Genomic DNA, 6,085 nt, shown 5'->3' with positions numbered 1-6,085 from the left:
TGGGAGTGTTGGCCCAACTGCTTCAAGTTTTGATGGGTTGCGTTGCCGTCATGCGATTGCCTCTCCATTGGATTGAAGTCTGGGCTTTGACGAGGCCTTTACAAAACATTCCAGTGTTTCCCTTTAAGCCAATCCAGTGAATTTCCCCTTGGGATTAATAAAGTATCTATTTAGCAGTCTGTAGTGCATGGGTGTCGAACTCCAGGCCCCCCTGGGGATGGGGGGTTCGGGGTCTGCAGTGGCTGCAGGTTTTCATTCTAATCATCTTCTTCATTAGTGACCAGTTTTTGCTGCTAATTATCTTTTGCTTTAGTCTTAATTAACGTGACTCAGGCCCTTTCATTGTCTCTTTTTCCATAGTTAGCAGCCAAACAATAATGAGACGCAAAACCGAGCAGCCACTTGACCAGCTCACCTGAGCCCACCACACAATATGTGAAAATAAAGAAAGGTGAAGGTCTCACTAAGGTTGATCCCTCGGGTCACCAAAACATTGTGATGGCGTTCTTAGGAAAAACAGAAAAATCAACAGTTTTGGAAATGTCTGCTGTGGCAGAATGAGAGCAACAACAAGCCATGGAATTAAATAACGGGTTTAATTAACATCAAGAATCGGCTTCTTATTAAGAAAGTGATTGGAGTGAATTGGCTGGAGTTTGAAATCCCAGTTTAGCTGGTCATCTGTTGGCTTGTTTCACGTCTCATTTCTGTTTGGCTGCCATTTTAAGAAGAAACGAATCAATTCAGAGGACTGAATCCTTAAAAACAGGGCTATTCAAACGAAGGGAAAGGAGTTAATTAGCAGTGAAAACTGGTCACTGATTAGGAAAAGGGTTCGAGTGAAAACCTACAGCCACTGCAGCCCACCAGGACCGGAGTTGGACATCCCTGCCTTAGTTGTTTCTTTTTCCTTAATAAGCAGCCAAACAATAATGAGACACAAAATGAGCCACCACATGACTAGCTAACCTGAAAAAAATAAAGAAAGGTGAAGGTCTCTGTCATGTTGGTCTGCGCAGGTCACCATAACATCTTGATGGTGGTCTTATAAAAAACAGAAAATCAACAGTCTGCTGTGGCAGAATGAGAGCAGCAACAAGTCTCGATAGTAAATCACGGCTTTAATTAACAGCAAGAATCGGCTCCTCATTAAGGAACTGGTTGGAGTGAAATTAGCAGGAGTTTGAAATCCCTTTACCAGCTTGTCATCTGTTGGCTCGTTTCACGTTTTATTTCTGTTTGGCTGCTATTTAATGAAGAAACAAATGAACTCAGAGGACTGAATCCTTTAAAAAACAGGGCTATTAAAATGAAGGCAAAAGGAGTTAATTAGCAGTGAAAACTGATAACCGATTAGGAAGAGGGTGAGGATGAAAACCTGCAGCCACTGCGGCCCACCAGGCCCGGAGTTCGACACCTGTGCTCCTAAAGGGTCATTCATTGTCCTGTTGGAAGGTGAAACTTTGTCTCAAATCTCTGGCAAACTCAAACAGGTATTCTTGAAAAATTACCCTGCGTTTAGCGCCATGCATCTTTCCTTCAGTCCTGACCACTTTTCCTGTCCCCACAGTGTGTTGCTGCCACCAGCCTGCTTCATGGTGTTCTCAGGATGGTGGGACGTGTTGGGTTTGCGCCATAACGTGATGTTTCTTATGATGGCCAAAAAGTTCAATCTGACCAGAGAACCTTCCATGTGTTTGTGGAGTGTGCCATCTGGTGTTTGGCAAACTCCAAATGGGTTTTCTTATTTATTTATTTTTTTATTTAAGCAATGGCTTTTTTTCTGCCAGCTCTTCCATAAAGCCCTGCTGGGTGGAGTGTGCGCCCTAAAGGGGTGCTATGGGCAGATACTCTCATCTCCCCTGTGGATCTTTGTCGCTCCTTTGGTGTCCTCCTTGGCGTCTTTGTTGCCTCTCTGATGAATGCCCTCCTTGGCCGGTCTGTGACTGGTTGGTGGGCGGTCTTCTCTTGTCCGGTTTGTAGTGGTTGCCATATTCTCTTTCCATTTTGCTCTCATGGATTTAATGGCATATTCAAAGTTTGGGGGTATTTGTTTGTAACCCAATTCTGATCTCTACTTCTCCACAACTTTTGTCTCTGACCTGTCTTGAGTGCTCCTTGATCTTTTAATGGAGTGGCAGAGTGAGGGGCCTTTCAGCGCAGGACCGTCATGTGACCGATCAGGTGACACTCATGTGAGCTTATTGAAAGGTTTCATAGCCAAGGGGGTGAATACTTGTGTGCGCTCAAAACTTTTCATATATTTTATATTTAGACAAGCCATTTTATTTTCAATCCACTTCAACATTTTGGACTGTATTGTTAAGTCCATTACATAAAATCCAAATGAAAATCCATTTTAATTCCAGATGGTAATGCAAAAAAAAACAACAAAAAAAAAGTGATGGAGATGAATACTTTCACAAAGTGCTGTAGAGTGAATTTTTGTTTTTAATATAACCTTGTTAATACCCTAAGAAATAAAAGCCAAAAAAGGCATTGGGCCAGTGGAATATTTTCGTGTTGGGTTGGTTGTGAGATCCTGCTGGATGAATGTGCAGGTTAAAGTCGGACTTTGCACCTGAAGCTGAGCACGTTTGGGTCCAGCCAGTGCTTGAATGGGAGACCATCGAGGACAGGGGTGTCGAACGCCGGTCCTGGAGGGCCGCAGTGGCTGCAGGTTTTCATTCTGACCATCTTAATTAGTGGCCAGTTTTTGCTGCTGATTATTTCTTTTAATTAACTTGACTTGGATCCCCTTTTGTTGTTTTTTTTTTTTTTCCCTGAATTATCAGCCAAACACTAATGAGACACAACGAGGCTGCCACACGACCAGCTCACCTGTGCCCATCACACAATATCTGAAAATGAAGAAAGGTGAAGGTCTCGGTAAGGTTGGGCTCTCGGGTCACTTAAACATCGTGACGTTGTGCTTAGAAAAAGCAGAAAAATCAACAGTTTTGGAAATGTCTGCTGTGGCAAAATGAGAGGAGCGACAAGCCATGGAATTAAATAACGGCAAGAATCGGCTTCTTAGTAAGAAAGTGATTGGAGTGAAATTGGTGAGAGTTTGAAACCCCGGTTTAGCTGGTCGTCTGTTGCCTCATTTCACCTCTCATTTCTGTTTCGCTGTCATTTTAATGAAGAGACGAATACATTCAGAGGACTGAATCCTTAAAAACAGGGCTATTAAAATGAAAGGAAAAACAGTGGATTAGCAGCAAAAACTGATTAGGAAAAGGGTTCGAATGAAAACCTGCAGCCACTGTGGCCCACCAGGCCCGAACTTTGACACCCCTGATCTAGGAAAAACTGGGGTTGCTGTTGGTGAGGTGTTCCACCTAAACGTCAGGACTTTAGAAGCTCCAGGACTTCGTCTTGTGGCCATGGCAGACGTTGGGCTGCTTTTTTTTGGGATTTTTCCCCGTCTTCTTCTTAGCTGCCGTCTCTCCCTTTAACATTAGAATTATTAAACATTAGCCTATGAAAAAAACTTGTAAATCCGTCCCACCTTAAATCCCTTCGCACCTCACCATCAGCGTCTTTTGTCTTGTAAATATGTTGATAAGCAGCAAGCAGCCTGCTATCACACCCCCCCCCCACCACCGCACAAAGTTTTCTCAGCTCAAGTCTGTTTACCTACGTGTCAGTTGCTGAGAGTCCTATCCATCCATCCATCCATCCATTATCCAACCCTAACACAGGGTCATGGGGGGGTCTGCTGGAGCCAATCCCAGCCAACACAGGGTGCAAAGCAGGAAGAAACACGGGCAGGGCGCCAGCCCACCACAGGGAGTGCACACACACACGCACACACTAGGGACAAATTGCTAATGCACCTAACCTGCACATCTTTGGACTGTGGGAGGAAACCCACACAGACATGGGGAGAACTTGCAAACTCCACGCATGGAGGACTTGCTTAGAGTTCCATCCATCCATCCATTATCCAACCCGCTATATCCTAACTACATGGGGGAAAGGTCTGCTGGAGCCAATCCCAGCCAACACAGGGCACAAGGCAGGAAACAAACCCCAAGCATGCAGACGCAGGGAGAACCCAGAAAGCGCTACCCACTGTGCTGCCGGGCCGCCCCCTTGCTTAGAGTTGTATAGAGTGAATACTATATCGTCATTTGGAATATACGTGTGCTCCGTGTCTACAACAATCTATGTAAATGTAAACACATCGTTAAAACAGAAACGTTTTTCATGTTTTAGTAATAATTGACAAAATGTAGACATGAAGTGTATAAAGTGTGTGAAGCCTGAACTACAAATATCAAGTAAACACTTTCACAAAAGGTACAAGTATAACAAAAGAAGTGCACTTCTATTCGAGAGCATAACTGCAAAAAATAATGGAAAGCGACCCCGCTTTTATTTTACGAGTGATGTATTTTTTACTTTTCAGTACACTTTTTAACTTAATATAAGCCTGGTTTTTAAAGTATTTATATCTACACTCACCTAAAGGATTATTAGGAACACCTGTTCAATTTCTCATGAATGCAATTATCTAATCAACCAATCACATGGCAGTTGCTTCAATGCGTTTAGGGTGTGGTCCTGGTCAAGACAATCTCCTGAACTCCAAACTGAATGTCAGAATGACAAAGAAAGGTGATTTAAGCAATTCTGAGCGTGGCATGGTTGTTGGTGCCAGACGGGCCGGTCTGAGTATTTCACAATCTGCTCAGTTACTGGGATTTTCACGCACAACCATTTCTAGGGTTTACAAAGAATGGTGTGAAAAGGGAAAAACATCCAGTATGCGTCAGTCCTGTGGGCGAAAATGCCTTGTTGATGCTAGAGGTCAGAGGAGAATGAATGGGCCGACTGATTCAAGCTGATAGAAGAGCAACTTTGACTGAAATAACCACTCGTTACAACCGAGGTATGCAGCAAAGCATTTGTGAAGCCACAACACGCACAACCTTGAGGCGGATGGGCTACAACAGCAGAAGACCCCACCGGGTACCACTCATCTCCACTACAAATAGGAAAAAGAGGCTACAATTTGCACGAGCTCACCAAAATTGGACAGTTGAAGACTGGAAAAATGTTGCCTGGTCTGATGAGTCTCGATTTCTGTTGAGACATTCAAATGGTAGAGTCAGAATTTAGCGTAAACAGAATGAGAACATGGATCCATCATGCCTTGTTACCACTGTGCAGGCTGGTGGTGGTGGTGGTGTAATGGTGTGGGGGATGTTTTCTTGGCACACTTTAGGCCCCTTAGTGCCAATTGGGCATCGTTTAAATGCCACGGGCTACCTTAGCATTGTTTCTGACCATGTCCATCCCTTCATGACCACCCATCCTCTGATGGCTACTTCCAGCAGGATAATGCACCATGTCACAAAGCTCGAATCATTTCAAATTGGTTTTTTGAACATGACAATGAGTTCACTGTACTAAAATGGCCCCCACAGTCACCAGATCTCAACCCAATAGAGCATCTTTGGGATGTGGTGGAACGGGAGCTTCGTGCCCTGGATGTGCATCCCACAAATCTTCATCAACTGCAAGATGCTATCCTATGAATATGGGCCAACATTTCTAAAGAATGCTTTCAGCACCTTGTTGAATCAGTGCCACATAGAATTAAGGCAGTTCTGAAGGCGAAAGGGGGTCAAACACCGTATTAGTATGGTGGTCCTAATAATCCTTTAGGTGAGTGTATATAGATATAATATATTTTAAACTTTTTAGTCTTGGGTTTGTTTTAGTATAATTTTGTAATCAATATCTTAACACTTCCTTTAATATTTCTCTCCATTACTAGCGCCAGCTATTGGTGAAATCTTAAACTATGAAAATTAAATTTCTTCATTAGCATGGATTAATTGATCAATTAGTGAAACTGATTATTGATTCATGTATTGCCATCCGAAGTGTGTGATTTACAAGATTTGGACCAGACAACAAACAGGTGAAGTTAAAATAAAGCGTGGTAATAATAATAAAAACAAGAACCCGTGTTAGGGTGGGACATTGACACGTCTTTAATACGATCGCTTTGGTGACGCAGCGGTAAGAACTGCTGACTGGTAATCAAAAGTTCACAGGTTTGACTCTGGAC

This window comes from Polypterus senegalus, chromosome 10 (assembly GCF_016835505.1).
Source record: "Polypterus senegalus isolate Bchr_013 chromosome 10, ASM1683550v1, whole genome shotgun sequence".
NCBI lineage: Eukaryota > Metazoa > Chordata > Cladistia > Polypteriformes > Polypteridae > Polypterus > Polypterus senegalus.
This window is presented reverse-complemented; position numbering follows the sequence as displayed.